At 43.5% G+C, this 24782-nt stretch overlaps 1 protein-coding gene across 5 annotated transcripts in view; it reads right to left on the bottom strand.

Annotated features, from left to right (window-relative positions):
* Positions 1-2758, bottom strand: part of ANKRD33B (ankyrin repeat domain 33B) — a 688858-nt gene extending 686100 nt beyond the window's left edge. For 4 of the 5 annotated variants that reach the window (XM_068236428.1, XM_068236424.1, XM_068236426.1 and 1 more), the window contains exon 1: positions 2535-2683. The gene's annotated coding sequence lies outside the window, so the exon portion shown is untranslated. The other variant, XM_068236425.1, reaches the window with a different exon arrangement.
* Between the last annotated feature and the right edge of the window lie 22024 nt (positions 2759-24782).

Here is a 24782-nt window from a genome sequence, read left to right as displayed (position 1 = left end):
AAGAATGGCTTAAACGCCATTCCGTGATCACGGCCGTGTTTAGACGTGATTGTCTCATTCACGGAAAAAAAGTCGAATTTGTGAGTCCGGCTGAAATGCGGAAATCAATCATGTTGATTTTTTTTCAATCACGGCCGAACAGTAAAATCTGTGATCAGGAGGCATCCGAGCATCATTGTAGCCTACATCTGTAGTGCTGGGAGAGAGCAGCTCTGTCAGCTATGCTTACATGTCAACAGCTGCAGCCTGCACTGGTATTCTGCATCTATCTCCAGCTGGAGCTTAATGCTGATAGGTGGAATGGCCAGGAAGGAGGGGGTGCAGAAGTGAGTTACTTTGACCAGGGCTGCAAACAACAAAGCCACGTACTTCCTGTTTGATATACAAAGCCGAGCAGCCCTGCTTTGTCTGGAGTAGTGACAGTGTTTGCTGCCCAGCAGTCTCTAGCAGCGGATAAGTGAGCAACTACATAGTTCTGTGGCCATAGCTCTCCCTCTGATGTTGCTTGGGAGCCAGCCACCCTGCCCTCCAGGCACTCTAGGCACCACCTATGTGGCCTTTGCACAAATCTGGCCATGTCAATAGACCAATGGGGAGCTTTGGAGGGAAATTTCAAGATGATTAAGCTCTAGCTATACTTAGTATAGCTACAACTACAGCTGTGGCGAGCGCCATGTGTGGCAGCGGGTGCACAGAGATCTTCAACCAAGCTAACTGAGGATATTGGCATGGGACATTTCCGAGGATATTGGCATGAAAACATTTTGTTAAAGGTAAGTATTCATTGATCATAGATAATTAAAAATAATAAAGGACTTCTTTGTGGTTGTGTTTTTATTTCTTTTAACTCTTTGTGAAAATGGGTAAGGGGCACTGTGCACCCCTAAACTCATTTCTCCTGGGGAGGGGGCTGGCATCTGGGGGCCCCCTTCTTAAAGAGAACTACTAGATGCCACACTCTGAACATATATATATATATATATATATATATATATATATATATATATATATATATATATTACATTTATATACGTGTTGATACATTATTTGCATTTAAATAGCGACTTTTTTCCTCTAACTTTAACATCGCTTTTCTCAAAAACTACAAGGTCTTTTTGAAAAAAAAAAATCACTTCTTCTCCCTGTTCTTCTTAACAAGCCTTGAAAATTTGGTGTTTTCTAGGATGAACGGGAGCTTTGCTATTAACCGCTAAAGTCGCCAGCCATTGACTTTAATGTTAAACATGAACGCAAATTTTTGACAAAAATGTTTGCATTAAAGTGAATGGGCAAAACAGCACTTGTTCACCGGGAACTGTTCATCGACAAACTGTTTGGGCCATCACTAGCGGCTGATGCTCGGCCAGCATCTTTTCTCCACACATGAGGACACCATGCTTTTGCAAGACAGCAGCACCAATTAGTCTGTTGTGCCAGCACAGAGGTGGACACAAGATCAAAGTGAGTGACCATGGCATCAGGTGAGGGCTTCCGTGGTGCAGAGGTTACAGGTGCCATAGCGGGGGATTGGCGCCACAGGGTCTGCGATGTGGGGGCACTACTGGTGCCAGTTTGAAATGTATTATTCAGACCATAAGACGCACTGGCTTTTTCCTTCAACTTAAGGGAGAAAAAAAGTGCATCTTATAGTCCGAAAAATCCACTAGTGATCAGCAAAATGAATAGTTTTTAAATCAGCTAAATGTGTGCAAAAACAAACATTTTTGAAAAGTAAAAATTACAGCAAAGTTCATTGTAGTCTTTGGGGGAGGTAACTGTAAGTGTATTTTGGACAACTAGCTTGAAATTGCTTCTGAGAATTACAGAAGAATCTTCCAACCACACTCAATCTATTCTTGTGCCAAAACAGCAATAGTGCAAAGCATAGAGATGGTAGTGGAGTAATTCTATTAACCATTCTATTAACCACGGTGCTTGCAGATTTGGCCAGATGGATGGGAATGATCGTTTGTCGGAGGGTATCCACCATCCATCTGGCCGTGGGTACATAGTAGATTTAGTCTTCAAAGTCACCTAAAATTGCTAGTATTAGCAGGAATTGTGTTACTTTAACATGACAATTACAACTTTGCAAATAGACATAACATGCATAACTAAATTGTGCATTTGTGGACATTTTATGTGCTCATCTCTTTCAATCAAAATTATCCTCTTCAGAAGTAGGTGTACAGGTGGGCCTTATTTTTCTTTGGATCATTACAATTCAGTTTTATCTAGTGTTATTTATTGAACATACACAAAATGGATATTAATAAAAGTCTATTTTCTTTCAGCTAAATTGTGTAATTCTCTTTTCAATAAAAATACTATGCCAAGTAGCACAGCTTCTAATTCTCTTTCTCAGAACGTGTTGCCTCAAAAAAATCTTTTAGTGCTTATACAACTGAATAAGAGTGAATGCAAAATAACATAAATACATTTAATTCTACTACAATTTTGCAAGCAACACTTCTGCCAAAAATAAAGGACTCCAACTGCAGACATGCAGACATCCAATAGTGAATTACACTTACCTCCTGTAATGCAGTACCCAGTTTCCGTGAATTAATTGCATCAATTATACTGTATAGTCAAAATAAAACAATACTCAAAACTATGCTAAACACACGGCAAATAATCCAGTCTTCAGTCTAGCATTACTATTAATAGAAAATAAATTATTTGTAACATACATTGATATATATTCCTTTCTTGAATAATCAATATCATGTTGTATATAACATGTAATAGTTCGTCAACATCTAATCTTAATGGAGAGAAATACGTTTGGAAAAGTCTTGCTACCTAATCCGATTATCATTTCTGAGAAGATTGTTAATCCATCTTAACATGTTGACATCAGGAGCATGTCTCAAAAGATTTAAATGGGAAATGTGCAGCTGCCAGTATCATTTCCTGTAAATCTGAAATGTTATTATGCGTATAGTGCAGGTAAGAGTATCCTCAAGTGTTTTTACTTAACTTTTACGAAAATAATTACCAAATTATTTATTCTAAGTTATTTTTGTAATGTGTCCCTGATAACTTAACCACTTCCCAACCACAGCTTCTGCCCCACAAAAACCAGAGCAATTTTCACATCACACTCCTTCCATTTATTTGAGAGGTACAGACTAACCAGCAAGCTCATGGTGACCCAGAACTCATTGGAGTGTGTAAGGGACTACAATGGTCCTAAAAGCCCCCTTACTAAGATGTTAAGAAAAACAAAAATTTGCTTTCCTAAAACAGAAAGAATTTGCGATAATTCAGGTTGGAGTGAGCTCGAGATGTCTCCCAGAGCACCACTGCTGAATATATGCAAATTAACCATTGTACCCTTAGAAGCTAAACACACCTCCAGAACCGCTGGAATGCAATGATGTGTCAGCTTGTTAAATTGTACAGAGCCATAATAATCCAACATGCATACAGACTGTTTCGGATTGTTTGATCCTCATCAGTGCATGGCATGGATTAATTTGGCTCTATGGAGTAGGGCTTGTAAACCGATCGGTTTACAAGCCCTACTCCATAGAGCCAAATTAATCCATGCCATGCACTGATGAGGATCAAACAATCCGAAACAGTCTGTATGCATGTTGGATTATTATGGCTCTGTACAATTTAACAAGCTGACACATCATTGCATTCCAGCGGTTCTGGAGGTGTGTTTAGCTTCTAAGGGTACAATGGTTAATTTGCATATATTCAGCAGTGGTGCTCTGGGAGACATCTCGAGCTCACTCCAACCTGAATTATCGCAAATTCTTTCTGTTTTAGGAAAGCAAATTGTTGTTTTTCTTAACATCTTAGTAAGGGGGCTTTTAGGACCATTGTAGTCCCTTACACACTCCAATGAGTTCTGGGTCACCATGAGCTTGCTGGTTAGTCTGTACCTCTCGGTTTACAAGCCCTACTCCATAGAGCCAAATTAATCCATGCCATGCACTGATGAGGATCAAACAATCCGAAACAGTCTGTATGCATGTTGGATTATTATGGCTCTGTACAATTTAACAAGCTGACACATCATTGCATTCCAGCGGTTCTGGAGGTGTGTTTAGCTTCTAAGGGTACAATGGTTAATTTGCATATATTCAGCAGTGGTGCTCTGGGAGACATCTCGAGCTCACTCCAACCTGAATTATCGCAAATTCTTTCTGTTTTAGGAAAGCAAATTTCCATTTATTTGACAATTACCTTATTGTTACTAATTACACAGAAATGCTGTATATATATTGTGTTATGCAGGGTTTGGGGGATCAATGCAACCACAGGGAGGCAGCCGTAAAGTTTCAAAAACACAGTCTATTTATTAGTTATCAAACAAACTGGCTTCCAGCCAGCAAACAAAACATTGGCTTCTTGCCAGCAAACAAAAATCAACAGCTTATCTTCAGCAGTAAGGCAACAAAACAGATTCTCTTCAGTACAACACACAGAATACAGTCCAGCACACTTGCATGGGTACTCTTTACCAGTCTGAAGAGGTCTTTATAATCTACAGGTCTCTGGGCAGTACAGTACAGACCCCAGCCTTAGCTCACATATCCTCACAGCTCACAAACTGACTCAGGAAAAAAAACCAACGCCCAGTGTGGGACCTGTGCATTCATAACCTCTCCCACCAACCTTTTAACCCCATGACAACCAGAACGAGCTGTCTGGCAGCCTTCATTATCCAGCCCCCCTTGCTGGGAGGAATAGCTGGACCCACGCAACCTTCCATCTATTCCAGGGTTCAGACCCTGGGAAAAGAAATAAAAGATGTTGGCAACCTGCTGGTGAACAACAAATACCCTGGACCCCTACTTCCCAGCATTGGGGCTGTCTTAAAAAAAAAAACATAAGTGGAAAGCTGGCAATATATATCGCCCAGCCAGTACTGATCCCTGGAGTCCTGCACACTATATAAGTATATATATATATATATATATATATATATATATATACATATACAGTGGGTTGCAAAAGTATGCGGCCCCCTTGAAGTTTTCCACATGAAAGACCAATACAAAGTGGTGTACACGTGAGAAGTGGATCGAAAATCATACATTATTCCAAACATTTTTTACAAATAAATAACTGCAAAGTGGGGTGTGCGTAATTATTCGAGTCAATACTTTGTAGAACCACCTTTTGCTGCAATTACAGCTGCCAGTCTTTTAGGGTATGTCTCTACCAGCTTTGCACATCTAGAGACTGCAGCCCCCGAGCATGATGCTGCCACCACCATATTTGACAGTGGGGATGGTGTGTTCAGAGTGATGTGCAGTGTTAGTTTTCTGCCACACATAGCGTTTTGCATTTTGGCCAAAAAGTTCCATTTTGGTCTCATCTGACCAGAGCACCTTCTTCCACATGGTTGCTGTGTCCCCCACATGGCTTGTGGCAAACTGCAAACAGGACTTCTTATGCTTTCTGATAACAATGCCTTTCTTCTTGCCACTCTTCCATAAAGGCCAACTTTGTACAGTGCAATACAATACAATACAATACAATAACATTTCTATAGCGCTTTTCTCCCATAGGACTCAAAGCGCTTGGAGAAGCCTAAGAGAGCAGCAGCACCAGTCTGGGCGCGCTCAGTCAGCCATAGTTGTCCTATGGACAGTCTCCCGCCTGAGCTGTAGATCTCTGCCGCTCGTCCAGAGTCACCATGGGCCTCTTGACTGCATTTCTGATCAGCACTCTCCTTGTTCGGCCTGTGAGTTTGGGTTAGTCATTAGCACTCATCAGGCAATGTCTATAGGCAACTGACGGCACTCAGATCAAAGGGGGCCGAACAATTATGCACACACCACTTTGCAGTTATTTATTTGTAAAAAATGTTTGGAATCATGTATGATTTTCGTTCCACTTCTCATGTGTACACCACTTTGTGTTGGTCTTTCATGTGGAATTCCAATAAAATGGATTCATGTTTGTGGCAGTAATATGACAAAATGTGGGAAACTTCAAGGGGGCTGAATACTTTTGCAACCCACTGTATATAACATTTTGCCACTAATTAGTCTTCCTTTGGGTGGTATTTTTTTGCTACGAATTTTTTATATACATTTATATACATTTAAAGGGAATCATAAGGAAAAAAAATCATTATTTCTGCGTTTTCAGCCATTATAGTTTTAAATAAAACTTGGTGCTGTGGATAAAACCCACGTATTTTATTTGCCCACCTGTCCCAGCTATTACACCATTTAAATTGTGTCCCTAATACAATGTATGGTGATAATATTTTATCTGGAAATAGAGGTGCATTTTCTCCATGTAGTGATTTTTAATACTATAATACTATTTACAATCCTTTATTTGCAAAATTAAAAGAAATATACAGTGGGATGCGAAAATTTGGGCAACCTTGTTAATCACCATGATTTTTCTGTATAAATCATTGGTTGTTACTAGAGGTGGCTGGAACCTCCGATTTAAGGCCAAGCTGCAGGGCCGCATGACACAGCACACAAGTGATCTCCACCTCCCCCTTTCTCTCCCCTGTTGGTGGGGTCTGATCGTTGCCACTGTGTTTATTTTTTTTTTTCATTACAAATATTTGTATTATTTATTAATAAATAAAAATGCCTATTTATTTATTTCAACCCCCCCCCCTCCCCGCAGCCAGCCAATCATGAGGATCGGCTGTTCCTAGTACAGCGCTGCTGCAAATCGCAGCGCTGTACAGCCCTATTAGGCAGCGGTTTCGCCATCTAACAGTTTCCCGAGTGGCAATCGCCGCTTGGAGACTGAAGGCGGGGCGGAGCTCCGCCTCCCAAGCAGGAGATGCACGCGCAGAAGGGGACCCCAGATGCCCACCCCCCTCCCAGGAGAAATTAGTATAGGGGTACAAAGTACCCCTTACCCATTTCCACAAAGGGTTAAATGAAATAACACAACAACGAAAGAAAGTCCTAAAATGTTGTTAATTAACCAGAAATACTTACCTGTAACTTTAAAAAAAAAGTTCCCACGCCAATATCCTCGGAAATGGCCCAAACTAATATCCTCTCATCTTGCGATCTTCAATTAAGTTGATTGAAGATCTCCAACGAGCTATACTAATTAGTATAGCAAAGAATGCATCTGCATAGGACGCATAGCAACGGCTCCCGCTGTCCTCCCCACCTCCTCACCTCTCACCCTCATCTACCCATGGGTGCACCAGGTGCCAGGCTAGGTGAGGGTGACAGGTGAAGGCAGGTAGGGAGAGAAAGCGGGAGCCGGAAGCTATGCATCCTCAGAGGACGCATTCTCAGCTATACTAAGCGTCAGCTATACTAAGCGGTTCATCATGATCCGGTTCTTTTTAATGACTTGAATCGAATGAATCGGTTCTCATTCGATTCAATGCATTAAAAAGAACCGGATCATAATGAACAGGTTAGTTTTATAGCGGACGATTAAGTTACTTCTAGCAGATTACGTTTATTATACACTGCTTTAGGACACAATTAGGTTTCTATAGGTCAATAATAGGCTTAGTATAATATTTTATGCTGGATCATTTTGACGTCACAGTGGATGTGGTTCACCTATATGTCCATACACCCAGGTGTTCACTATTTATTACATAGTTACATAGTTATTTTTGGTTGAAAAAAGACATACGTTCATCGAGTTCAACCAGTATAAAGTACAACACCAGCCTGCTCCCTCACATATCCCTGTTGATCCAGAGGAAGGCGAAAAAACCCTTACAAGGCATGGTCCAATTAGCCCCTAAAGGGTAAAATTCCTTCCCGACTCCAGATGGCAATCAGATAAAATCCCTGGATCAACATCATTAGGCCTTACCTAGTAATTGTAGCCATGGATGTCTTTCAACGCAAGGAAAGCATCTAAGCCCCCTTTAAATGCAGGTGTAGAGTTTGCCATAACGACTTCCTGTGGCAATGCATTCCACATCTTAATCACTCTTACTGTAAAAAACCCTTTTCTAAATAAATGGCTAAAATGTTTTTCCTCCATGCGCAGATCATGTCCTCTATTCCTTTGAGAAGGCCTAGGGACAAAAAGCTCATCCGCCAAGCTATTATATTGCCCTCTGATGTATTTATACATGTTAATTAGATCCCCTCTAAGGCGTCTTTTCTCTAGACTAAATAAACCCAGTTTATCTAACCTTTCTTGATAAGTGAGACCTTCCATCCCACGTATCAATTTTGTTGCTCGTCTCTGCACCTGCTCTAAAACTGCAATATCTTTTTTGTAATGTGGTGCCCAGAACTGAATTCCATATTCCAGATGTGGCCTTACTAGAGACTTAAACAGGGGCAATATTATGCTAGCATCTCGAGTTTTTATTTCCCTTTTAATGCATCCCAAAATTTTGTTAGCTTTAGCTGCAGCTGCTTGGCATTGAGTACGATTATTTAACTTGTTGTCAATGAGTACTCCTAAGTCCTTCTCCAAGTTTCATGTCCCCAACTGTATCCCATTTATTTTGTATGGTGCTAGACCATTAGTACGTCCAAAATGCATGACTTTACATTTGTCAACATTGAATTTCATCTGCCATGTATGTGTATTATTATCATTTTCTATTAAAATCACTTAAGGTGGGGGTTAGTGTAGTTACATTTGATCATCAATTCTTCTTGAGGTTTATTATGCAGAATTAAGCCATTATATATAATTTTAGGGCACAAACATTTTTTTGAGGTAGCCCATTGGTGGATAACATTCACTGCGTGCGTAGGGACGCATGTAGTGCAATATGTGCATGTCACTGTTACAGTGGCATGGGGTTGGCACGTTTTGCATTGCATTGCACCATATTTTAGTTTTGTTTTGCACCATATTTACATAGTAATCTTTTAGGCCATGAGCCTTATATTGTTATATGATGTTCAGTCACTATATACTATATCACTATAATTTTATATAGTTTTTATTATTGTCCAATCATGTATGATTGTATGATTTTATGGATTCAATATGTCAGTTTGGGCGCAGTCCTGTTGTAATGCTAATATTTGGCCGCATGCAAACTATATGTGAATGTTAGTCAACTGAATTCATGGTAGATAGGGGGAATGCTGATATTCAGCCGCGTACTACGCACTATGTGATTCAACGCTAAACCAGGAAGTAATTAGCAACAGAAAGCATCTTAAGCATCTAGGCCAAGCCCCTGATGAGTCATCTATGACGAAACTGGTTTGGTGGATGCATGAGACGCTGAGAAGCTGTATGGAGCGGCAGTAGACACTGCGGAGAGGACGTCCAACTTTTACTTATATGCGCATAAATTTTAAGGACATGTGAGTGCACTACTATGTATTTTATACTTGAATAAACGGTATTACCCTAGGAAACCTTTGTTTTAAGTTTTTAAGGCAAATTTGGCCACCGGATGTAAAAGCTTAACATCGCTGGAAACTGTCAATGAGCGCTTATAGCTGGTCCACCTGAGGTCAGCCATCTTATCTGGTGAGCCTGTTTTTCACCTGTTTCAGTTGTTGCGTGACAGCACTTGGGTAGTGGGAACACACTACTCACAGGTGTGGTGGTGGTCGCAAACTGTTTGAGCTGGATTACGCTATGTCTACCCTTTTTGTGTCTTGCTGAGCTATATTTAGGGAAGACTGCTGACTACAAGGAGACTTTGAATATGGCCTCATTGTTTTGGCATATGATATTGGTTCTGTTGTGTATACTGTATTTTAGTTCTGTATGTATACAATCTTAGGTGTTAGCGCAGTGCACGCCACACACATTGTTTACTAAGCTATTGATACCCCCCATAGTGCATAGCGATCCACCTGGTTGTAGCTTAGGTGTTATTCAGAGAGGAGCACAGCAACCACCTTTCACATAAGCTTTGCTAATAACTGCTTAAGTCAGCGGGAATTGTTTCCCTAAGAACTGTCATTTACACATTTAAATGTATACTATTTTTCTTTGAAATTTTAAAATCGATTTTCTCAAAAAGTATAAGGTCTTTTTGAAAAAAAAAATTCCTATTGTTCCCACTGTACTTCTTAACATGGTGTTTGGTGTTTCTGGCATTTAAGTGGGCTTTGCTATTAACTGTTAAAGTTGGTGGCGGTTGAAACATTTCCCACACTCAGTACGAGATCTTTAAAATTGATTTTTCTCAAAAAGAAAAAGGTCTTTTTGAAAACTGTTTTTCCTCTTGTAGTCACTGCCCCCCTCTACATACCCTGCAAATTTGGTGTTTCTACTATGTAAGGGGACTTTGCTATTAACCACTAAAGTCGGCGGGCATTTAATTTTCCCACGGTCAGAAGGAGAATTTTAAAATAGATTTTCTCAAAAACGATAAGGTCTTTTTGAAAAAATGGGGCTTAGCTATTAACCGTTAAAGTTGGCACCATTAAGGTCTACGGGAAAAATGCGAATGCAAACTTTTTTGATAAAAATTTGCATTTCGCGGCGAATGCGAACTGCTGAGATTTGCGCGAACAAGTTCCCCCGGCGAACCATTCGAGCCATCTCTAGTTGTTACAATAAAAAGTGTCAGTTAAATATATCATATAGGATACACACACAGTGATATTTGAGAAGTGAAATTAAGTTTATAGGATTTACAGAAAGTCTGCAATAATTGTTTAAACAAAATAGACAGGTGCATTAATTTGGGCACCACAAAAAAGAAATGAAATCTATTTTTAGTAGATCTTCCTTTTTCAGAAATTACAGCCTCTAAACACAACCTGTAGGTTCCAATAAGAGTCTAGATTCTGGTCTTTACAAAACATCTCTAGTTCATTCAGGTTTGATGGCTTCTGAGCATAGACAGGCAACTCTCTTTAACTTACACCACAGATTTTAAATTATATTCAGGTCTGGGGACTGAGATGGCCATTCCAGAATGTTGTACTTGTTCCTCTGCATGAATGCCTTAATGGATTTTGAGCAGTGTTTAGCTTGAGCTTTGTCACTGATTCCTGGACATTGGTCTCCAGAATCTGCTAATACCGAGTGGAATCCATGCATAACTCAACTTTGACAACATTCGCAGTCCCTGCACTGGCCACACAGCCCCACAGCATGATGGTACCACCACCATATTTTACTGTAGGTAGCAGGTGTTTTTCTTGTAATGCTGTGTTGTTTTTTCTCCATGCATAATTGTCCCTCCATGCCCCTTGTTATGCCCAAATAACTCCATTTTAGTTTCATCAGTTCACAGCACCTTATTCCAAAATGAAGCTTGCTTGTCCAAATGTGCTTTAGCATACCCCAAGCGGCTCTGTTTGTGTTGTGGACGGAGAAAAGGCTTCCTCTGCATCACTCTCACATACAGCATCTCCTTGTGTAAAGTGTGCCGAATGGTTGAACGATGCACAGTGACTCCATCTGCAGCAAGATGATGTTGAAGGTCTTTGTTGCTGGTCTATGGGTTGGCTCTGACTGGTTTCACCATCCGTCACTTCTGTTTATCCGAGATTTTTCTTGGTCTGCCACTTTGAGCCTTAACTTGAAATGAGCCTGTGGTCTTCCAGTTCCTCAATATGTTCCTAACGGTGGAAACAGACAGCTGAAATCTCCGAGACAGCTTTCTGTATCCATCCCCTAAATCATGATGGTGAACAATCTTTGTCTTCAGGTCATTTGAGAGTTGTTTTGAGACCCCCATGTTGCTACTCTTCAGAGAAAATGAAAAGAGGCAGGAAACTTAAAATTGACCCCCTTAAATACTCTTTCTCATAACTGGATTCTCCTGCATATGTAGGTCAGCAGTCAGTGAGTTTACCAAGCCAATTTGAGTTCCAATAATTATTTATTAACGTTTTGGAATCAATAAAATGACAACAGTGCACACATTTATGCGCCTGCCTAATTTGATTTAATCAATTAGTGTGCACTTTCTGTAAATCCAATAAATTTATTTTTACTTCTCAAATATCACTGTGTGTGTTTCCTATATGATATATTTAACTGACATTTTATATCCTAACAACCAATGATTTATACAGGAAAATCATGACGATTAACAAGGTTGCCCAAACTTTCACATCCCACTGTACCCTCATAACATACATATTAAAAATTCCATAAGATAACTGTGACAATCTGTCAGCTAGAGCACGGGGATCTGATTACGTGGTTATCTGCAGTAACCACTACTGCAGATATAGGAGCAAAGTAATCAGTATCTTCCTGATGGTAAATCAGCAGGAGGCTCACTACAGATGTAGCGCCTGAAACGATCAGACGGGATCAGTGTCACACCCAGCACCTTGATTATTGGGGATCCGCAGAATCACCAATAATACAAGGACAGACCCGATTATATAGCAATCTGCGGAATTGCTTATAATGCGTGCCGTTCAAAATAGGGTAATCGACACACGAATAAATGTGATAATAATCAATGCAGTAACAATACACAACGTAGTGGAAATATCCACCACCCGGCGATTCCTCAGAGGTGTGGTTACCTCTGAATGGGAACCCCGAGTGTGAGATCCCCCAATAAGGCAGAGGGAGATTCTCGGCCTCTAGCAGTAACGGTCTGCTAGGGCAAGCGTCTCGGAGAGGCAAGCCTCAGGGAGAACCCTACAGTGGGAGACGTTCCACTGAAGGGAGAAAGGTCAGACAGGCAGAGGTTCGGCAACAGTACGGTGAGCAGCGATACAGAGACGTGAGACAAGAGGATAGTCAGAAACCAAGCCAATAGTCGGTAACGGAGCGGGCTGGCAAGGTACAGAAACAGAAGGCTGATTCAGAGTTGGTAAACAGGCAGGGTTGGCAACTTGAATCAGATAGGCAGAAGTACAATAACAATTAGAGTTAACCACAGGTAAACAATACACAGGGAAACAATACAATACAATCCTAGTCTTAGGTGTGAAGTCCTTGATTTCGACACCTGGGATCTAGTCTAAGGTCTGAGCGCTAACACAGAAGTATTCACGACAGCAGACAACTTGCTACTGACAAGCAAGTCCTATATGTAGCCAAAGAGCTGCCCAGCACCGCCCCAGAGCCCCAGCCAATCCAAGAAGCTGCTGGAGTCAGCTGACCGGCCTGGTCAGCTGACTCCCCTTCTGGATGCATAAAGTTCCTGTCTCCTCGCGCGTGCGCGCGTAAGGCGGAGACAGTGAGCCGGCGACGGAGCGGATGACCCCCCAGGCAGTGACCGTGCGGCGGAGTCCACCGAGCTCACGGACTCCGCCGCCTGCCCTACTCCGCCCGCCGGCCGAGAAGCGAAGGCTCCTGCTTGTGATGCGGAACCCGCCACCATGTGCGTTCTGGCGGCGGTTCCGCTATTTATTACAGTACCCCCCCCCCCCCCGAGGAGTGGACTCCGGACATCTCCCACCCGGTCTCCCAGGGTGTGACTCGTGAAACTCTCTCTTTAACTCCTCGGCATGCATGCGAGCCTCTGGTACCCAAGACCTCTCCTCTAGCCCATATCCCTTCCAATGGACCAAATATTGTATGGAATTCTGAATCCGACGAGAATCCAGAATCCTCTCGACCTCATATTCGGGTTGATTTTCAACCATCACAGGGGGGGGGGGGGGGAGAGGAGCTTGCATGCACCGCAGGTTTCAATAAAGAAACGTGGAATGACCTTACCCCTCTCATACTGGCGGGGAGGTCAATTACATTTGTGACTGCATTTAACTTTTTTGAAACAGGGTATGGGCCAATAAAACCGGGACCAAACGTAGGTGACAGTTGTTTCAACGCTATATGTCATGTAGAAACCCAAACCATGTCCCCTGGAGCCAAGCTCCATTCTATAGATCATCTCTTGTCTGCCTGTTTCTTTTTTGCCCTAAATGCTTTACCCAGGTTATTCTGGACAAGAATCCATATCTCTTTTAAGGCCTTCTGCCAATCCTCTAAGGCCGGGAAAGAAGTGGATATCACGGGGAGCGGAGCAAACTTTGGAGATTTCCCAGATACCACCTGAAATGGTGAAAAACCCATGGAGGAGCTCTTCAGATTATTGTGTGCAAATTCCGCAACGGCAGGAATTTGACCCAATCTGACTGAGCATCTGCCACATAGCACCTGAGGAATTGTTCCAGGGACTGGTTAACCCTTTCTGTCTGGCCATTGGTCTGTGGGTGGTAGCCTGAAGAGAACGATAGGTCCATGCCCAACTGACGGCAAAAAGCTCTCCAAAATTTTGAAACAAATTGGACTCCCCGATTTGACACCACATTCTCCGGAATGCCATCCATGCAGCCGGAAAACGTTTTGAATAAAGAGATCCGCTAACTTTTGGGCCGAGGGGAGTCCTTTCAGTGGGACAAAATGAGCCATCTTGCTGAACCTATCGACTACCACCCGTTTTTCCTTCTGACCTGGGAAGTTCACCCACAAAATCCATGGACAAGTGGGTCCAAGGTTTGTTTGGTACTGTTAGGGGTTGCAACGTACCCACAGGTGCCTGGCGGGAGGGCTTGCTCTTGGCACAGACAGAGCACTCCCTGACAAACTCCTTACAGTCCAGTGCCAAAGAAGGCCACCATACACATCGGGCTAGTAAATCCTGAGTTCGAGCTGCCTCAGGATGCCCAGCATTCTTATGACAGTGAAATAATTGTAATAGTTGGAGGCGGAAAGGAAGTGGAACAAACATAACCCCTTCAGGTTTCCCCTCAGGAATGTCCTGCTGATAGGCACCCAGCGTAACAGCCCAGTTCTCCCATGAGTCAGTAGCTGCCAAAACTATTTTCTGTGGTAATATGGTCTCCGGAACCGACCTTTGGACTGTTTCAGGTTCAAAGCACCTGGAGAGCACATCAGCCTTGGCATTTTTACTACCCGGTGTAAACGTAATCACAAATCTGAACCTAGAAAAAAATAAAGACCAACGAGCTTGTCGGGGGCTGAGCCTCTTGGCTCCTTCAATATACTACTCCAAGTTCTTGTGGTCTGTGTAGACTGTAATAGTGTGCTCTGCCCCCTCCAGCCAATGGTGCCACTCCTCAAAGGCCAACTTAATGGCCAACAACTCCCGATTACCAATATCGTAGTTTCTCTCAGCAGGAGAGAATCTACGGGAAAAGAAGGCACATGGGTGCAGTTTACCCTGAGGCCCTGAACGCTGAGACAGCACAGCTCCCACCCCAACTTCTGATGCACCTACTTCCAGAATGAAAGGAAGAGTTACATCTACGTGTCTCAGAATGGGTGCGGAGCAGAATCATTTCTTCAGGGTATCGAAGGCTGCCTGGGCCTCTGACGTCCAATGATAAGGATCAGCCCCTTTCTTGGTAAGACTGGTAAGGGGGGCCACTACTGAGGAAAACCCCTTGATGAATTTCCTGTAGTAGTTGGCAAAGCCAAGGAATCTCTGACGTGCCTTTAAGCCAACCGGTTGAGGCCATTCCAGGACAGCGGAGACCTTTTCTGGGTCCATAGAGAGACCTGAAGTGGAAATAATGTATCCCAGAAAAGGAATCTTAGTGACTTCAAAGAGGCACTTCTCTAATTTTGCATACAGTGAAATCTGTCTTAACTTCTTCAACACAAACTTGACATGTTTACGATGTTCGGTAAGGTTTGGGGAAAAAATCAGTATATCATCTAGATAAACTAGTACAAATTTCCCCAGCACCTCCCTAAAGACCTCGTTGATCAACTCCTGGAAGACGGCAGGGGCGTTACACAACCCGAAGGGCATAACTAGATATTCGTAATGCCCGTCGGGCGTGTTGAAGGCCGTCATCTATTCGTCACCGTTCCTGATGCGTATCAGGTTGTGTGCCCCACGTAAGTCAAATTTTGAAGAGATACTGGCATTGGTAACCTGAGCAAAAAGATCGTCTATCAGAGGCAACTGATAGCGATTCTTTACGGTGATCTTATTTAGACCTTGGTAATGAATACAAGGCCTAAAACCACCGTCTTTCTTTTGTACAAAAAAAAAACCCCGCCCAGGCCCGGACAAATTATAGAGATGCCCTCTAGGGGGCATACAACCAGATCTCAAATCTATGGGACAGTCGAAACTCCGATGAGGTGGGAGTTTATCAGCGGACTTAGGACAGAACACGTCAGCAAATTCAGCGTATTGTACCGGCACCCCTTTAACCTCTACCTTAGTGGCGCAAATAGCAACTTTTCCCAAACAATGACGATGACAGTAAGGTGACCAACTCTGTAGCTGACCTGAAGCCCAGTCTATCTGTGGGGAGTGCAATTGCAACCAGGGCATTCCAAGAATAATGGTAGAGGTTGCCATGCGCAGTACAAGAAACTGTAGACTTTCTTTGTGTAAAACCCCTATCGTGCATGACAACATCGGGGTCTGAGAGAGGGGTTGTCTGTATTGTAATGGGGACTCATCAACTGCGGTGACCACTACTTGTCGATCTAAAAAGTGTAACAGCAATGTGGGGAGGAAGGAGCGAGTTGGCACTGTGGTACGGCAAGTGTGCTTGAGTAGTCAGTTAACAGGTACCCCTTGCTAAACAGCTAAGCGTGCTCTGGTAGATAGGCAAACATGGTAGCAAATGAAGCAAGCAAGCGGGAGAGACCGGCACTGCGAAAAAGCTGTGTTTATTCTAGACTTCTTGTATAAAAAGATGCACACATAAGCGGAAAAAGCAAAGCTGACTTGCACATTGAATGCATACAAGTAGATGTGGGGTACCTGGAGGTGCGGTGGGTGCTGGGTGATCAAGCCTGACGGCCGTTTCGCGCACGTCTGCGCATCTACGGAGGCTGCAAAGCGGAGAGGATAGATTGCCGGCATTTGTAGCCGAATGCGCATGGCGGAAGTGCACCGCCCCTTTCTCTCCGCCTCTACGTGGACCTTCACACTATGACAGACGGCTGAGACGCATAGCGTGTCAGCAGCGTCTGACGTCATGGCGGCTAGAGACGCTGATACTATTGAACAGCGTAGCGTAGCTTACGCATGCACGCCTGTGACGAAAGATGGGCTGGTCTAGCGCCACCCTGTGACACAAATTGAAAAGGCATCCACAGCATAACATCAGGTTAAAGGAAAGTGATGAAAAATAAAAAAACATATAATAGTGTTGAGTGGGAAGGAAAGAGAAAAATAAGGAAAAAAACTATTAGAGTGACATGAAAGAAGAAAATAGTGCCTGTGTTATCTGCTGTAAGATGCTGTCTCAGCAGCATGGGTGTACTTAATAATTTAATAGCACAGCTAATAGTGTTACTCTAGTAATGAGAGGTGAAAAAGATGTGACGTAGTTAAAATCAATATGGAATCGGTCATCCTGCAGAAAAATTCCCTTGGGGTGAGACCCCATTCGTGGGGCTAGCTGACAGGGTGATCGATCCATCCAGGGGGGCATAGAAAGTTGGGAGGAATTGAATGGACACCTAACTACTACATAGTACTAATGGATAGAACGTTCAATTCTAGAGGGGACATGGAAAAGGTCAAAACTCTAGCATATCGTATCATATCATGTTCACAGGGATTAAGGGATTAAGGGTCCAGAAAGCAGGAGAGGTCGGTGTAGTCATTTAGGCCTAGGGGGCCCATAGCGTTGGTCCTTAAGATTAACAGGACCTCTTCACGTTTTAGTTTCCTTTCACGATTGCCACCCCTGGTGGGACCTGGAGTACACCGGCAAAGGTAAGTTTGTCTGGATCTCCTCTATGTTCATTTCTCATATGTTCCACTACTCTGGGGGATCCTTTTACGGAGCCTATAGAATTATATATAGTGCTCCCTGAACCTTTCGCCCAATGTTCTAGTGGTCTCGCCGATATAAAACCTCCCACTGGGGCACCACAGGGCGTATACCACGAATTTGGTTTTACAGGTAATAAATGTACGTACGCTCCGTCGTACGGGCCCAATTTGTAAATTTGGGCCTGTGACCATTTGTCTACATGACTTACACCGACCGCATCTGAGATTGCCCTGTGGTTGGCTCCTGCGTAGCCAGTCACTTCCATATCATTCCTCCCTTATTTGCCCTTTTTATTAATAGGTCAGGTCTTTTACGTAACCACTTTAGTGCACGTTGTTCTTTTTCGGATAGGTTTCTAGTGGCCTTTGGATAGATTTCTGCCTTTAGATCTCTTTCTACCATCTTTTGAAAGACATCCAGGCATGATCCTGGTTGGACTGGGAATGGGGAAATGGATTTGCACGGTCTGAAGGAAGAAACTTCACCACAACTGAGTGTTGTCATGTCTTCTGGTGGTGCCTGACTATTGTCCATTGTAGTATCTAATTCCTTCATAATCACTAGGTTAGCCAAATCTTGATCATTCCACTGTATTTTGGGGCTAAAACTTAAAGGACTCACTTTTGCATTTCCCCATATAGTACTAGCTTTCATTGGAGCTTCCTCTCTTTTAGCGAAATGCCATCTAATGTTTAGACGTCTAATATTTTTATACATTTCTATTTTAAATTTTGCAAAGTCAAAGTCTGCCGCTAGTGAAAAATGTAGGCCTTTTTGCAGTAAAGACTCCGTTCCCTCTGGTAAATTTTGGGTGGAAAGGTTTAAAATCTCCAATGGTTGTGGTATTTCTCCTTTTAATGATAATTCTTCTTCCGCTTGCAATCTTTCTTGTCCTCCCATGATAGTCGTTTGTTGTTCTTTCTTGGCTTTATTTTTTCCTCTCCCCCTCCGCGTGCTCCTCCTAAAGGGCGTACTGGAGTCTTAGGGTCACTGCCACTCTGCTGTCCTCGAGTGGCTGGATTTTTTACGTCCACTTTAGCCTCATCCTCACTGGATTCGGTATCCCCTCTAGAATTGAACGTTCTATCCATTAGTACTATGTAGCAGTTAGGTGTCCATTCAATTCCTCCCAACTTTCTATGCCCCCCTGGATGGATCGATCACCCTGTCAGCTAGCCCAACGAATGGGGTCTCACCCCAAGGGGATTTTTCTGCAGGATGACCGATTCCATATTGATTTTAACTACGTCACATCTTTTTCACCTCTCATTACTAGAGTAACACTAGTAGCTGTGCTATTAAATTATTAAGTACACCAATGCTGCTGAGACAGCATCTTACAGCAGATAACACAGGCACTATTTTCTTCTTTCATGTCACTCTAATAGTTTTTTCCTTATTTTTCTCTTTCCTTCCCACTCAACACTATTATATGTTTTTTTTTATTTTTCATCACTTTCCTTTAACCTGATGTTATGCTGTGGATGCCTTCTCAATTTGTGTCACAGGGTGGCGCTAGACCAGCCCATCTTTCGTCACAGGCGTGCATGCGTAAGCTACGCTACGCTGTTCAATAGTTTCAGCGTCTCTAGCTGGCATGATGTCAGACGCTGCTGACACGCTATGCGTCTCAGCCGTCTGTCATAGTGTGAAGGTCCACGTAGAGGTGGAGAGAAAGGGGCGGTGCACTTCCGCCATGCGCATTCGGCTACAAATGCCGGCAATCTATCCTCTCCGCTTTGCAGCCTCCGTAGATGCGCAGATGTGCGCGAAACGGCCGTCAGGCTTGATCAACCTGCACCCACCGCACCTCCAGGTACCCCACATCTACTTGTATGCATTCAATGTGCAAGTCAGCTTTGCTTTTTCCGCTTATGTGTGCATCTTTTTATACAAGAAGTCTAGAATAAACACAGCTTTTTCGCAGTGCCGGTCTCTCCCACTTGCTTGCTTCATTTGCTACCATGTTTGCCCATCTACCAGAGCACGCTTAGCTGTTTAGCAAGGGGTACCTGTTAACTGACTACTCAAGCACACTTGCCGTACCACAGTGCCAACTCGCTCCTTCCTCCCCACATTGCTGTTACATTGTTCCATTTTAAGTTAGAGCACATGGATATGTCGACCACATCCAGTCACCACTACGATGTACCAATTGAGTCAGAAGACGACAGTTCATCGCGTGAAGATGAGCAAGAAGGAGCTGCAGTAGCCAGTGGACGATGCGATGTAATAAGTTTTTTCAAAAACTTGGCAACATCTACAGCATCGAACAAAACGGTGGGTGCACGGGTCACAGAAATCAATCTAGAGAGGCTTAGTGAAAAGGAGGTGAAATTGTTTTGGACAGTCACTACCTTGCAGCAATATAAAGAAGACAAAATAGTGGCACGAGGCTTTAGACGCTATGTAGAGCCATCTGAATATCAGAATGATGAAGCTTTCGTCAAAAAATGGAAAAATGCTTATCTAATACATGCTGCTAATCTGCAAGACATAGTTCTGGAACGAACAAAGGAGGAACATGTGAAAACTCTTAAAGAGATAGAGACTGTAAAGAGCCAATATCAGAGTATGGTGGAGAAGAAGCAATACTCAAAAACTTTGAAAAAGATCGACCATAAGCTCACAGTGGTACAAGATAGCATCAAAGAAAGGAAATTGAAAAAATTCCAGAGAGATAAGGAAGATCATCTCCTCAAAAGATACTTCTCCTGGCAAAGAGGAGGAAGAGCAAAACCTTTGAAAAAAGGGAAAGGCTACAGGACCACAGATACCGAATCCAGTGAGGATGAGGCTAAAGTGGACGTAAAAAATCCAGCCACACGAGGACAGCAGAGTGGCAGTGACCCTAAGACTCCTGTACGCCCTTTAGGAGGAGCACGCGGAGGGGGAGAGGAAAAAATAAAGCCAAGAAATAACAACAAACGACTATCATGGGAGGACAAGAAAGATCGCAAGCGGAAGAAGAATTATCATTAAAAGGAGAAATACCACAACCATTGGAGATTTTAAACCTTTCCACCCAAAATTTACCAGAGGGAACGGAGTCTTTACTGCAAAAAGGCCTACATTTTTCACTAGCGGCAGACTTTGACTTTGCGAAATTTAAAATAGAAATGTATAAAAATATTAGACGTCTAAACATTAGATGGCATTTCGCTAAAAGAAAGGAAGCTCCAATGAAAGCTAGTACTATATGGGGAAATGCAAAAGTGAGTCCTTTAGGTTTTAGCCCCAAAATAGAGTGGGATGATCAAGATTTGGCTAACGTAGAGATTATGAAGGAATTAGATACTACAATGGACAATAGTCAGGCACCACCAGAAGACATGACAACACTCAGTTGTGGTGAAATTTCTTCCTTCAGACCGTGCAAATCCATTTCCCCATTCCCAGTCCAACCAGGATCATGCCTGGATGTCTTTCAAAAGATGGTAGAAAGAGATCTAAAGGCAGAAATCTATCCAAAGGCCACTAGAAACCTATCCGAAAAAGAACAACGTGCACTAAAGTGGTTACGTAAAAGACCTGACCTATTAATAAAAAGGGCAGATAAGGGAGGAATGATCGTGGTCATGTCCACGGAGCAATACAGGAATGAAGCTCTTAGGCAACTGCAAGACAAGAACACCTACCAACCCTTGACTGGAGATCCCACTTCTCATTATCAGAACTCTTTAAGGTCCCTTTTAAAGAAAGGAGTGGAACTGGGGGTATTAACCCCCACTTTGGCTAGTGGGCTGTTGCCCACTGATCCAATTAAGCCAATTTGGTATCATATTCCAAAGATTCACAAGTCCCGGACTAGCCCTCCGGGTCGGCCCATTGTCTCTGGCATTGGGTCGACGACGGAGCGGTTGTCCAGGTACTTGGACCACATCCTGAGGCCTTTATTAGAGGGAATTCCTTCTCACTTCTCTGACACAGTTGATGTCTTAAGGGGCCTTGAAGACCTCGACTGGTGCGAAGGTGATCTCCTGGCGACGATCGACGTCGAAAGCTTATACAGCCGCATACCCCACGACTTGGGGGTACAGGCTGTAAGACTCTTCTTGGACAGGACAGACAAAAGCGAAACATACAAGACCTTCATTTGTGAGTGTCTTCAGTTCGTTTTAACTCACAACGCCTTTGTGTTTGACAGGAAATGGTACTGGCAGACATCTGGAACTGCTATGGGTACAGCTGTATCCTGTACCTACGCCAATCTATTCTTGGCGTGGTGGGAGGAGCTGTACATTCACTCCGCCTGCAATCCTTTCAAACAGCAACTTAGGATGTGGTCCAGGTATGTGGACGACAACCTTGTATTCTGGTCCGGGACTTGTGAATCTTTTTCCATGTTCCTGGAATACATCAATCACAATAACTGCAATATGGCCTTTACGGCCACTATCAGCCATGATAAGGTCGCTTTTCTAGACCTGGAATTAGAAATTAAGAACAAAAAGCTGATACCAAAGGGATACAGGAAACCTACAGCGTCTAATTCCATACTTCACAGGGCAAGTTTCCACCCCGAGCACGTGACTAGGGCGCTGCCCTACAGCCAGTTCCTCAGGCTTCGCAGAAATAATGCTAGTGATACAGAATTCCGCCGCCAGGCTGAGGAGCTGGGATGTAGGCTAGCTGCCAGAGGCTATGAAGAACACTCAATTCGAGAGGCCTTTAATAGAGCTTGTTCTCAAAGTAGGCAAACCCTCCTTCAAAGGAAAGGAACCAGGAAAATCAGAGATAAAAGAACTCCTTTTTCCTTTGAATTCAGTACAATGTCAGACGTTATCAAGAACTCAGTAATTAGACATTGGGACATCCTAATGAAAGATGCGAGCTTAAAACCAATGGTAGAGGAGGGTCCCCTATTTTCATTTAGAAGATCCCCAACCATCGGGTCCTTAATCAGTAGGAGTGAATTCTATTCTCCAGATGGAAGTGACTGGCTACGCAGGAGCCAACCACAGGGCAATCACAGATGCGGTCGGTGTAAGTCATGTAGACAAATGGTCACAGGCCCAAATTTACAAATTGGGCCCGTACGACGGAGCGTACGTGCATTTATTACCTGTAAAACCAAATTCGTGGTATACGCCCTGTGGTGCCCCAGTGGGAGGTTTTATATCGGCGAGACCACTAGAACATTGGGCGAAAGGTTCAGGGAGCACTATAATTCTATAGGCTCCGGAAAAGGATCCCCCAGAGTAGTGGAACATATGAGAAATGAACATAGAGGAGATCCAGACAAACTTACCTTTGCCGGTGTACTCCAGGTCCCACCCCTCACCAGGGGTGGCAATCGTGAAAGGAAACTAAAACGTGAAGAGGTCCTGTTAATCTTAAGGACCAACGCTATGGGCCCCCTAGGCCTAAATGACTACACCGACCTCTCCTGCTTTCAGGACCCTTAATCCCTGTGAACATGATATGATACGATATGCTAGAGTTTTGACCTTTTTCATGTCCCCTCTAGAATTGAACGTTCTATCCATTAGTACTATGTAGCAGTTAGGTGTCCATTCAATTCCTCCCAACTTTCTATGCCCCCCTGGATGGATCGATCACCCTGTCAGCTAGCCCAACGAATGGGGTCTCACCCCAAGGGGATTTTTCTGCAGGATGACCGATTCCATATTGATTTTAACTACGTCACTTTTTTTTTCACCTCTCATTACTAGAGTAACACTATTAGCTGTGCTATTAAATTATTAAGTACACCCATGCTGCTGAGACAGCATCTTACAGCAGATAACACAGGCACTATTTTCTTCTTTCATGTCACTCTAATAGTTTTTTTCCTTAGTTTTCTCTTTCCTTCCCACTCAATACTATTATATGTTTTTTTTATTTTTCATCACTTTCCTTTAACCTGAAGTTATGCTGTGGATGCCTTCTCAATTTGTGTCACAGGGTGGCGCTAGACCAGCCCATCTTTCGTCACAGGCGTGCATGCGTAAGCTACGCTACGCTGTTCAATAGTTTCAGCGTCTCTATCCGCCATGACGTCAGACGCTGCTGACAAGCTATGCGTCTCAGCCGTCTGTCATAGTGTGAAGGTTCACGTAGAGGCGGAGAGAAAGGGGCGATGCACTTCCGCCATGCGCATTCGGCTACAAATGCCGGCAATCTATCCTCTCCGCTTTGCAGCCTCCGTAGATGCGCAGACGTGCGCGAAACGGCCGTCAGGCTTGACCACCCAGCACCCACCGCACCTCCAGGTACCCCACATCTACTTGTATGCATTCAATGTGCAAGTCAGATTTGCTTTTTCCGCTTATGTGTGCATCTTTTTATACAAGAAGTCTAGAATAAACACAGCTTTTTCGCAGTGCCGGTCTCTCCCGCTTGCTTGCTGCATTTGATCTAAAAAGTGTAATGGAATTCCCAGCCCTTTCACAAACTCGGAGTCTATAAAGTTGGCCGCAGAACCCGAGTCTATGAAGGCCTCAGTGCATGTGGTCTGATCTCCCCAGGAAATAGAACAAGGAAGAAGTAAACGATTATTATTTAGATGTAGAATCTGCTCGCCTAGGGTATTACCCCTAACTACACCTAGGCGGTAGCGTTTCTCGACTTCTTGGGGCAATTTTGTTTACCATGTGACCCTCCTCAGCACAATACAGACACAGCCTCTCAGCCCTTCTGCGTTCCTTCTCTGCTTCCCACGTGATTGACGCTGATAGCGTAACCGGCGGTCCACTCGCACGGCCAGCTCAATAGCAACATCAATTGACTTTGGCTCCGGATGTCCTAACATCAATTTGGAGACTGCATCTGACAGGCCTGAAAGGAAGCAATCCAACAACGCGTATGACCCCCACCTAGCCGACACAGCCCACTTTCTAAATTCTGCTGCATAGACCTCCACTGAATTCCGACCCTGCTTGAGAGTTTTGAGTTTCCTCTCAGCAGTGATCGAAATATCCGGATCATCATATATTATGGCCATTGCCTTGAAAAATCCCTAAACTGAAGATAAGGCCTCATCTTCAGGTGGGAGACTATATGCCCAGGTCTGTGAGTCCCCTGACAATAGGGTCTTTATAAAAGTCACCCTTTGTTGCTCGGAACCTGATAAGGTAGGTCTCAATTCAAAATAGGACAACACTCGGTTGCGAAAGTTCTAAAAGTCCGCCCTATGCCCTGAAAATTTCTCAGGTACTGACATACGAA

The sequence above is a fragment of the Hyperolius riggenbachi genome, chromosome 5, assembly GCF_040937935.1.
Source record: "Hyperolius riggenbachi isolate aHypRig1 chromosome 5, aHypRig1.pri, whole genome shotgun sequence".
NCBI classification, from domain to species: domain Eukaryota; kingdom Metazoa; phylum Chordata; class Amphibia; order Anura; family Hyperoliidae; genus Hyperolius; species Hyperolius riggenbachi.
This window is presented reverse-complemented; position numbering and strand designations above follow the sequence as displayed.